Source organism: Pelobates fuscus, chromosome 13, assembly GCF_036172605.1.
Source record: "Pelobates fuscus isolate aPelFus1 chromosome 13, aPelFus1.pri, whole genome shotgun sequence".
In the NCBI taxonomy this organism is placed as follows: domain Eukaryota; kingdom Metazoa; phylum Chordata; class Amphibia; order Anura; family Pelobatidae; genus Pelobates; species Pelobates fuscus.
The window spans coordinates 82,874,014-82,886,228 of record NC_086329.1 but is presented as its reverse complement, the minus strand read 5'-3'; the positions used below and the strand labels follow the sequence as shown (position 1 = coordinate 82,886,228).

General features: G+C 41.9%; 1 protein-coding gene and 1 long non-coding RNA gene across 6 annotated transcripts in view; one reads left to right on the top strand and one right to left on the bottom strand.

Moving 5' to 3' along the window:
* The window catches only part of LOC134582550 (uncharacterized), a 447,686-nt gene that overhangs the window by 73,856 nt on the left and 361,615 nt on the right, over window positions 1-12,215 (bottom strand). The window lies entirely within an intron of this gene.
* Window positions 1,828-12,215, top strand: part of LOC134582549 (NACHT, LRR and PYD domains-containing protein 3-like) — an 89,793-nt gene continuing 79,405 nt past the window's right edge. For all 5 annotated transcript variants that reach the window (XM_063439225.1, XM_063439224.1, XM_063439223.1 and 2 more), the window contains exon 1: window positions 1,828-1,945. The gene's annotated coding sequence lies outside the window, so the exon portion shown is untranslated. The remainder of the gene's footprint in view (window positions 1,946-12,215) is intronic.

Genomic DNA, 12,215 nt, shown 5'->3' with positions numbered 1-12,215 from the left:
TTCTCTCAAACATCCGTAATTCTGCAGACATGACTGAACATAGTGAGGAGTTATATTCTTCCGAAATGGACATACTTGTTCAGACTTGTCCCTCTATCCTTACTATCCTCTATCGATCCTGGTTGAGAGTGAGTCAAAAGTCCTTAGTAAAATATGTTTGGGGAGGAAAGAAATCTCGAATTAGCTTCAAAATTCTAAGTAGAGATATAACTAAAGGAGGCTTGGGTTTTCCAGAAATAAATAAATATCATGATGTAGCAATGCTGTGGCACCTGTTCATATGGCTTAGAGTAGAGGAGACACAAGAAATATGGTACAAAACCAAAGTACATTTTTGAGATTAAAAGACCTGAGTTTTTTTTTCTATCTTTAGATTTTAATAAAAACTAAGTATATGCTTATAAAAAACAATCTAATAATGAATAGTCTTCTAGGATTTTGGAGGGAATGGAAAAAGAAGATGGGTATTCATTGTTTATTTCTCCTGGATACCTCATTAAATTTTTTAGACGGGAATATCTCAGATTTAGGCATTAAAAGATGGGTTCAAAATGGTATATGTAGATATGGTCAATTATGGGAAGGCGGGAAAGTAAAAGATTTTACTCAACTCATGGAAGAGTTCTCTCTCCTATGTAACGAACTACTTAAGAGTGAGAGGCTGTTTAATAAAAGAAAGGAAGAATGCTATTGAAATAAATAAAAAATGAAAAAGATAAGTAAATTATTAGAAGGGGAAATAAGGGTCAGAAAGATTATTAAAAGAAATCTTCTTGAAAAATCAGACAACCATGAAATAAAAATGAAGGCTTTGATAAGATGGAAAAAGAGATCTGACATGGGATTGAGGTTGATGCCTGGTATAATATTATGCTGTATCTAAAAAAACAAAAAACTATTCATTGTTTTATTTTTTTAGAATTACAATACAAAGTGATGTATAGATGGCATCTGGTGCCAGAGTAATTAAATGAGATGTACAGGAAGTGTTCAAGTAATTGTTGGAGAAGCAATAAAGAAACAGCTTTTTTTGGTCATATTTGGTAGATCTGTCTATTGTTAGATAAATATTGGGATTTGGTTGCCTCAATTTTGGAAACTTTAGAGATCAGGGAAATTAGAAGAGAACAAGAAACCTTTAAACATTTAAATTGGCCAAATCTGAAGAAATCACAAAAATACCTGGCTCTACATATTTTAATAGCCCGGAGATGGAAAACACAAGAAGTCCCTACATGGCACTTCCTAAAAGAGCAAACACATTCCTCCCCCTATAGATAATATTAACACTTACCAGCTCCCATAATAAAAACAATTAGGAATGAAAATCTAGTATGGCATCAATCACCGTTTGATAATTTGTCCTGATTGTTTTTCCGTGATGTTTTTTATTTTTTTCAGTGTTTTGTATTTTTGTCAGTGTTTTTACAGTGTATGTGTAACATAAAAGAAAAATAAATTTGGAAAAAAAAAAAAGAAAAAAAAAAAAAATACTGAATCACAATTAAAGTACCCAACAAGAGCTCTGCACAAAACCAACTAATCAGAGAGGTCTGACACACATCTGACGGGGATGGAGTTATTGCGCATGTCAGTGAATTAGTCCGTTCCCAGAGGAAAACATTGCTTTAATGTTTTCCTATGGGGATTTTACTGACGTTGGATGTCCTCATGTTGTTGTTATGTTGCCTAAACTGTCCCTTTAATTAGAAATAGTATTTTATGTTGGTTTAGCAAGAGGTACGCATATCCTGAGGAAGTGAGCCAGTGCCTACTTAACAAGTACATTATTGGCACAGAGGGAGCAACCCAGAAGAGTCAGTTTGTTTTAAAGAAGGGAATTCGTGAACAAAGTTGGCTGCATGGACTGACTTAACAGCTGATCAGGAATTGTTTCCAGACTGTGTTTCTGCTGCTTTCTGAATGTGATTTGAACAATTTGCTTGTGAGTATTTTTTTTTTATAAAAGTGAATGCATTATGGGAGTTCAGATTTGTTGGCTTCCACGTGCAGAGCATATATAAAGATAAGAATGTTACTTTTAACATGTTGGCCTTAAATCTGTTTCCACTTCTAGACTGTAACAACCATTCATATTCTGACAAATTATAGACACAGGGTCTATTCACTAAACAGCAGATGCTGAAGGTTGTCACTATTCAACTTTTAAACCAATTTGGCTATTTATCAAAGTGCAAACTCAGTTATTGCAACCTAATTTGCACTTTGATTTGGTTGCAGTTTGGTTGCCTGTTGAGATCAGCAAAATCTCCATATAAGGAGGGTGATTAAACTATTCACAAACAACCAAATTGTAAATTGGCTTAATTCCAATTCAAGTTAATTGCCTCCATGACTCATCTATCTAATCCTAAATCACCCTAATGCTAACCACAAACCTCCCTTAACAGTGCAAGGATACCCCAACCATGAATCCCCTCACAAACCTTAGAGCCATATTTTATTTCCTTGTAGCAGTAGAATTATAGTTTGGCTGCAATTTGGTTAGAATTTTGTTGGAATTCGATTACAATTTAATAACCTATTTTGATGTGAATTTCACAGCAGAAATTCCACCCGGTTTACTTCAGTTACCATTCGGTTGTTATTGAATACAGTGAACTGCAGGGGAATTTTAACAAACGATTGCCAGAGAATTGAGCCAAATGCAATCAGCTAAAATTGCTAAAGAAAACATGATGTTTAGTGAATAAACCTTATAATATGACATGTGAGCAGAGTGTCTTAATAGAGGTGTTAAGCTAAGTGTAAATACCAAAATACAAATATTGTGTGACCAGGTGAAAATAAAGGCTGCCTATACAACAACATTGGAATATGAAATCTGGTGTAAATCATGACCTTTCATACGAAATTAGAACTAATATATTGAGACGTAATGTTTCAGGAAAAGAAGTCAATCAGAAAAACTGCTAATTGACCAACTTGCACTTTAAACATTACAGTGTATAATTAGACTCAGAATGAAAAATCATGGAAAGTAGGAAAATAACAAAGAAAGGAAAATGTATACCACATATACTGAGGTAAAATTCATGGAAAGCAGAGCCATAATAAACAGAAATAGCAAGAAGTTGGGGAGCACCGTAGTTACACCTCTAAAACAGACCTGCTAAGTGATCCTCATGTAGGTCTAAAGCTAAAAATGCATAGTTACTGCTTGGACCCCACTGCTCCCTCTTACTACACCCAAGCTTGGTGCTAGCAGGGGAAGCACAGACAATGGCAGCAGATACAAACAAAATAGAGAAAAAAAGAAGCAAAAGGTTGGGAACGTATTGAAAGAACTAAAAAACAATATGCCTGTGTGTGATCCCTATGATTAAAAAGAGAGGCAGTTACCTGACACATATAGAGAGGCAGTAGTTCTCACTCTGACACCCATGATAAACGTTACATAAACAGAAAATATAGAAATAGGATTTAGTGACGAATTTGAAAAAGAAAAACAAAAAAACAAATATCCACCGATGACTAAGGATAGCATGAACTTGACATTATCATGGAAGGTTGCTGTTGTCTCCTCTGGGTAAAAGATCCTAATTCCAGAATATTTAGATTATCTAATAAGCATATTGATTGTATTTTACACTATAGTATATTATATTTTAACTTAAAGGAACACTATAGCATTAGAAATACAAACCTGTGTCCCTAAGAAGAAAACAAGTTACCTACGCACTTCCCAAATCCCTATGCATATTTAAATAAATCAAGGTTATTTAGTAACTCCAATGGCCATTATAGGGATGCCCACTTGCCACGCAAGGCAAACCTCTTAGGTGGGTCCTACACTAACAATTCACCATGCTTCCTTGAGCTTCAGGCAAAAACCTCTAATGAAATCGAGAAGGGTAGAAATAAGTCCTGCGCTCAAACTCCCACTACTCCTGTATCCGTAACACTATATTTTCCCTCTCCCTAAATAGGTCCCCACTCTCGTTTGGCATAAAAATTGGAAAAAAAATAAAGATTTACTTATCCTTTTCCATAGTTCCCACCTCTCCTCTACTCACAACATTATTCAGGCTTTGACCCAATCCAATCCTTCTCATATACAAGCACTGGGAAGCTAATGAACAGGAGCAGCAAGCATATCCAAGCTTTCCCACTGAATCACAAAGGGACGAATGCAAATGGCTATGAATTATTTGTTAGATTATATTTTGTCCATGCAGTTCATTATTTGGTTCCTTTGTTTAGGTAGTTACATGGAGGGAGCTACCGGCTTGCGGCTACCTACTTAAAATATCTAAAAGCAGAAGTGGTGGGGAGCACCGCTTCTTAGTTCCCCTATACCTCTTTCACTGGAATGCATACAGTCCTTCCGGGGTCAATATGACTTCCATATTAGTATATAGGACGTTAAATCCTCCTCCCTCATGACCCTACAATGCAATTACCTGTTAGTCACTGAGTGGGGAAACCTTTATAGGGCTTTCCTCGCCCTGCGAGCTTAGTCTGCACGGAGACCTCGCTTTGTGAAAATTGATTATATTTTTAATTGGGATTTTATTATTTCTGTATCTTTTTTTGTAATTGGGTCATTTTTCATCTTAATAGTTCAGTGGTACATTATGGATTATTATACCTGCGTTAGGTCCCCCTTCTTATGACAGTGAGCAGCCATGTCTACTCGCTGTTTCGTAGACATGCCCCCTACTCACTGCTTGGTGGATAGGGGCATGAGGGAGTATTTACTCTCTTCTTTACGAATATTCAGTGTTTTTACTTAGTATTGGTAAAGTTGACTGAAAGACCGAAATTACAAAAAGGAAGGACTATTTGTCATTTTGATATTTCAGTTTCTTAGTTGATGGATCCCTAATCGTTGTGGGCAGGGCCACTGCAAGGATTTTTCGCAACACAAAGACGCATTTTGCCACCCCCCACCCACAAAAAATAAAAATAAATCACCTGCTTGTCCCTTTATCCCCCTCTTGAATGTCTTACCCTCTTTTGTGTTTCTTATCCCCCTTAGTATATCTTATCCCCCCATTTTTCCTTTTGTGTGTCTCTTACACACACCCCTTTCTGTGTCTCTTTCCCCCCCTTTGTCTTTCTACCCCAACCCCTTTGTGTGTCTTTCTCCCACAGCACCCTATATTTTTTGTGTAGATCAGCTCCTCCATGTGTCTCATATGCTCCCATCCCCTCAATTCTATATGTTTCATGACCCCTCCTCCCAAATTCCTTGTCTCATCACCTCCCCAGCCCATCCATGTGTCTTTTCCTCCCAGCCTCACATTCTATGTGTCTTATTTCTTCACAGCCCCTCCACTCTGTGTCTAATTACTCCCCAGCCCCTCCATTCTATGTCTCATTTCCCCCCAAGCCCCTCCAAGTGTCGTATTTCCCCAGACCAATACATGTGTCTCATCGTCCCTCCCAGCTCCTTCATATGCCTCATCCCCCTCCCAGCACGCCATGTGTCTCATTACTCCCCAGGCTCGTCCATGTGTCTCATCTCCCCTTCCAGCTCCTCCATATGTCTCATCCCTGCCAGCCCTCCATGTGTCTCATTTCCCTCCAGACCCTCCATGTGAAAGAGGTGAGGGGGAGGGCACAGAGTGTCAGGGGCTTGTGATAGTGAGGTTCTATATGCCAGATTTAAGTTGTGGTATGGATGTATGCACACCTGAAAGGAGAATGTGTGCAGGGCCGGCGCATCCATAAGGCGGCACAGTGCTCCCTTCTACCTGTCCCTCAGTGTTGCGTGGCTGAGCGGAGCGGACCGCAGTACAGGAGCATCAGTTTTCTGTACCCGGCCAGACTGAAAGGAAGTGCTCAATGAGAGAGCACTTCCTGTAAGCCCGGCCGGATACAGGAAACTGAAGCTCCTGTACCTTGGTCCGCTCCGATTGAACACGCTACAAAAGAGCAAAAAAGAGTTAGGAGGCACACCAGGGAGGGAGGGGATGAAAACTCAGGGAAGGGGGGACACTAAGGGACTGGGGAGGGAAGGGAAAATAAATGCTAGGACAGGTTGGGGGGCATTAAAAGAGAGGGAAGGGAGGGGAGAGGAACACTAAGGGACGGGGAGGGAAGGGAAAAGGAACAATGAGGAGGGACCACTAAAAGAGAGGGAAGGGAGGGGAGAAGAACACTAAGGGGGAGGGACAGAAAAGGGGGGAGGAATACTAAGAGGGATGGGGGGCACTAAGAGACAGGTAAGAGGGCTGAGGAACACTAAGGGACAGGGGAGGTAGGGGAGATGAACACTAAGGGGCATGGGAGGGGGCGAGAGAACCACTAATGGACAGGAAGAAGAGAGGAGAGGACCACTATGGGATGGGGAGGGTAGAGAATCACTAAGGGACATGAAGGGGAGAGTGGCACAGAGGGGGCCTGAGTGGGGAGAAAGACGCACAGAGAGACATGAAAGGGGAGAAAGACACACAGAGCGACTGAAGGGCCCGGAGATGGAAATACAAAGGGGATGGGAATGAAAGAGACAGAGGAGCTGGGGGAGTTAGACACACAAAGGGGGATTGTAAGAGATACACAAGGGAGGGGTAAGACACACAATGAGGAAATATAGGGGATAAGATACACTGAGGGGAGTAAGGCAAAAAAGTTAAGAGGAGAGTTAAGAGGCACACGGGTGAAGATGCTTTTTTTTTTTTTTTGTCAAAATCATCTTCGCCTGTGTACCCAAAAATGCTTTCTCCGGCCCTGAATGTGTGCTAAGGGAGTCCATCTGGGGTGAAAGTTTAACAAAGGTATTTAATGCAGCATGGCATGAGGGGGTTATGAAATAGATAAAAACTCAGTTAAGAAATTATTTTGAGGAAGTGGTTTGTGGTTTTCACAGGCCAGCAAAGCTGATATCTGCTTATTGCTCTCAGAAATCTAGAATGGTTTAAGAAACAGTTTGTTAGAGTTTGTGGAGGAAATTACTAAATTTCATCCGATTAAATGTATATTTTATGTGGACTTAACTCTACAAGGTAATTATTGCAGTTTATAAAAACTGCAGTAATTACACTTGCAGGGTTAAGGGTGATGGGAGTTGGCACCCAGACCACTGCAATGAGCTGAAGTGGTCTGGGTGCCTACAGTGACCAAGTAGTATTGACATTCACTGACATTGTATAGAAGGGATGCAGGGAAGCAGTGCAAGTAGGGATGAGGTAGTATGGAAAACAAGAAAATAAGGAATGGAAGTAGTGTAGCATTTCAGTAGTTCTGCTGAATTAAATAAAAGAAATATACTTCCAGTATTCGGAAACTTATGATTCGCTCCAAATGTATGCACCTGGACTGTAAGGAATCAGCTGGAACCAGAACGCACAAACTAAATAACTAAAATAGACACTCTGTGTACCGGTCCTTAGAATGGACAGGCTAACGGACAAACAGAGTCCGCAAGGATAGCCGAGGTCAAAGGTATACAGAAAAGCAGATACATTTTAAACAAGCCAATGTCAAAGGATCACAGAAGGCAGGAACAACAATAAATGAGAGCCAGAAAAGGAATACCAACAGAGATACCAGAGGAACGCGCTAATGGGCTAACAAGAATCAAAATAGGGAAACAAGGAATGGGATAGGTAAGTATATATAGGCATGTCTTGCCTCTTATTGGTCCAAGTCCACTTGGAATTGACTACTTTTCATATAGGTATTTAATCCTTCTATTTTCACCTCTGACATCACCTTTATTCGTATATATATATATATATATATATATATATATATATACACACACACACACGCTGCACGCAAGCATGCAGCGTTGGACAGAATGCCGGGGGAATCAGGAGAGCAACCAGCCGACTGGAGAGTTAAGCGGGCTGGAAGCCTGACATGGACAATACAATCCCTGTCTGTGGTCTTGGTTCCAGAGGGCTGGAAGGCTGACATGGACAATACAATCCCTGTCTGTGGTCTTGGTTCCAGAGGGCTGGAAGCCTGACATGGACAATACAATCCCTGTCTGTGGTCTTGGTTCCAGAGGGCTGGAAGCCTGACATGGACAATACAATCCCTGTCTGTGGTCTTGGTTCCAGAGGGCTGGAAGCCTGACATGGACAATACAATCCCTGTCTGTGGTCTTGGTTCCAGAGGGCTGGAAGGCTGACATGGACAATACAATCCCTGTCTGTGGTCTTGGTTCCAGAGGGCTGGAAGCCTGACATGGACAATACAATCCCTGTCTGTGGTCTTGGTCCTTTGATGGAGAGTATTTCAGAGCCAGTGGTTGACATTTGACAATATGCGTTTGTGAGTTGTCCCCTTAGGTGCAGAGTAGTGTTACAGCAGGCGTTCACTGGTATAGCTATGTAAAATGAAAATAAAACAGAATATTGTGCTCTCTGTACTGAGTGAATAAAAGTAATAAATGGAAATATACTTACAAGCGCAGAGCAAAAAAGGTTTTGCTCTATCCAAACAGTGTGGGCGATATATTGCCCACCAAGGAATTCATAGTGAGGTCCAATTTGAATACAAAAACACTAATTTTATTGAGAACAGATAAAATCAGTATACGGGGTAAAACACGAACACGTACGCCAGAATAAAAAAAAAAAATATGATTAGATGACATCAGGTCATGTGACCACAAATTCAATTAACTTCAAACCTTAGCAACATAAAACAAAGAATGAGGCTATAAAACTGGCTGGGTGCACAACTAAAAAAAAAAAATATATATATATATATATATATATATATATATATAAAAAAGATATGCTCTAATAAAAGTTGTAACTTAAAAAGGGTCTGGGCCACTTTAAGAGAGCACCACAATATCTACTCACAGACAGAAAATAAGAGATTCAGGTTTGGGGAGTTCAAGCCACCACATCTGCACTAAACAAGCACTAGTAATCTCACATTTTATATTTATTGCCTGATATGGATCTCCTTTGCGGATAATACACCCAACTTTCCCTCTGGGAAATTATATATAGATAGTCATAGGGCAGTATGTAACAAGACCAAAGAGTTCATGAATCATGCATAGAGCCGCACACAGATTATGTAGTTTTAAATATAATTAGGCGCTTAGATTGCCCCTCCAACGCTCTTATAGGTGGAGTTCAACCTGTATGGTGATGGTGGAGGAGCTCCCTCTCTGAAGTCAAACCACAAACGCAGGGTGGTGAAGATAAAAAGCCACTTTAATATCACAAACTTAAAAATAATAAATACAATTCCTTAATAAAATAAAAACACCAGCAGGTCAAAATATATCCAAAAAGCCCAACACGAATTTTGCCATTACAACTGGCTTCATCAGTCAGTATTGATCAGCATTGACAACAAAAACAACTAATAGAAAAAAAAACGAATCGCACAAATATAACACCAGAAAAAGACACAATAAAAGTCTATCTTCACGCATATACGTTTTGCTGGAAACTGAACTCTCATAGCAGGGAAAGCCCTTAAATAGACTTTTCCACGCTACAGCAGCTATTGCAAAGCGTGGGTAAGTTTCCCATGTTTTGCAATATGAGTAAGAGTGCTTTGATTTATTGCCTAGTAAGCAGACCAATAAACGGGAGGGCACACACAAATGGAGAGGACATAAGTATGCCCCCCTGTTTATTTATTCACTTCACCCTCAGTGGGATGTGTGTATCCCACAATATTTCACATGTGAGCATAAAGCTGTGAAAAACCTCCCTTACCCCATAGGACTTTTATTATTTATTTCAGAAGGCACTGGCCAGCCACCACAGAATTAACCTTTGTGCTGCCAAGAGTGTTTTTAATTATTTGCTCATTATTTGCTCATGCTGCCAGCGGCACATAGTTTGGGTTTTTCTAAACCTGGGCCAAGATTTGAGGCCTCAGGGCTTGAATTTAATTTTTATCCAGATTCATGTGGCATCTAGTCTGGCTAAAATCCAGCTCACATTTAAACCTGTTTGAGGCCCGACTTATAAAATCTGAACATTGTTAAATAGCATGAACAATGTCTGTATTTTGCAGTCCAAATGGCAAATGAAGCTGGATGGTTTTGACCCATTTAGTATGGAACCATTCGAACTTTATTGAAAAACCCTGTGCATCTACCAGCTCAACTACTGACAACATGGGGCAATGAGCTGAACTGTAGGAAGACATCGTCATGAGAAGGAGAGTACACACAGGAAGACATTATCATGAGAAGGAGAGTACACACAGGAAGATATCATCATGAGAAGGAGAGTACACACAGGAAGATATCGCCATGAGAAGGAGAGTACACACAGGAAGATATCGCCATGAGAAGGAGAGTACATGCAGGAAGGCATTATCATGAGAAGGAGAGTACACACAGGGAGACATCATCATGAGAAGGAGAGTACACACAGGAAGATATCGCCATGAGAAGGAGAGTACATGCAGGAAGGCATTATCATGAGAAGGAGAGTACACACAGGGAGACATCATCATGAGAAGGAGAGTACACACAGGAAGATATCGCCATGAGAAGGAGAGTACACACAGGGAGACATCGTCATGAGAAGGAGAGTACATGCAGGAAGGCATTATCATGAGAAGGAGAGTACACACAGGAAGAAATCGTCATGAGAAGGAGAGTACACACAGGAAGACATAATCATGAGAAGGAGAGTACACACAGGGAGACATAATCATGAGAAGGAGAGTACACACAGGGAGACATCATCATGAGAAGGAGAGTACACACAGGAAGACATCGTCATGAGAAGGAGAGTACACACAGGAAGACATCGTCATGAGAAGGAGAGTACACACAGGGAGACATCATCATGAGAAGGAGAGTACACACAGGCAGGGGCGGACTGAGAACCCTCAGGGCCCCCGGGCAAAATAAATCAAGGGCCCCTTTACAGGCCCCACCCATACTCCGCAGCAAGCGCCACCCATGTCCCGCCAACATGCACCGCCTCCAGCCACACCCTACACAATCTTTAGACACAAGGAACAAAAGTGCAATAATCCCTTCAAGGCCCCAGTAGAGACTACAATTGAGGGCTAATGGGCCATGGAGGGGGGTCGTTCTAGCAGAGGCTATCTCAGTGTCCTTTAGAGAGTGTGTTAGAAAGAATCCCCTCCAGGCCCTATTAGAGACTACAATGGAGTCTAATAGGCTTGGAAGAGGGTCTTTCTAACAGAGGCCATCTCAGTGTCCCTGCTGGAAACAGTCGCCTCCAGGCCCTAGTAGAGACTACAATTGAGGGCTAATGGGCCATGGAGGGGGGGGGGGGGAGTATTCTAGCAGAGGCTATCTCAGTGTCCTTTAGAGAGTGTGTTAGAAAGAATTTCCTCCAGGTCCCATTAGAGACTACAATGGAGTCTAATGGGGCCTGAAGGGGGGTCTCTCCAACACTCTGGTTCCTATTCACAATATAGCAACACAACATAGCTCGCTGATACCTAGGCCAAGTTACCTTAATTACTGTTGTTGGCTGGCAGTCTGTGGGCTTGCTGGAAGGCTGTGGGCTTACTGGCTGCGGCTGGCAGGCTGTGGGCTTGCTGGCTACTGTCGGCAGGCTGTGGGCTTGCTGGCTGCGGCTAGCAGGCTGTTGGCTTGCTGGCTGTGGCTTGCTGGCTGGCAGACTGTGGCTTGCTGGCTGCGGTTGGCAGGCTGTGGGCTTGCTGGCTGTAAGCCTAACTGGTGGCCTGTGGGCTGGCTGGCCGGCCTGTGGGCTGGCTGGCTTGCTGGCTACTGGGGCACTTGGTGATTATTTAAAGAAATAATCCATGCACAATAACCACTACTGCTCTGTGTAGTCGTTATGGTGCCAGGAGGGCCGTGCCCCCCTCCCAGAGTAAGTAGTCAAACCGTTTAAGAACAGTTTGACAACTTACCTGGGGTCTGCTGGGATATGAGGCTGTTGTAGGGTATAGGAGCAGTGGTGCAATGTGTAAGGGGTGCAGTGTGTGTGTGAAAGGTTCAGTTTGTGTGAGTAGTGTGTGAATGTCTAGGGTGTGTGGGGCAATGTGTGTATGAGGGGGCTGTGTATGTGTGTGGCAATGTTAGTATGGGGGGCTGTGTGTGTATGGGTGGGCAGTGTATGTGTGTGTGTGTGAGGCAATGTGTGTAAATGTGTATGGTGTGTGTGGGGGCAGTGTGTGTGTATGGGGGGCAGTGTGTGAATGTGTATGGTGTGTGGGGGTAGTGTGTTTATGGGGCTAGAGTTCACTCTCACCACTGCAACCACCAGGAATCCCTGGTGGTCACAGTGTTGAGAGTGAACTCTAGCCCATAG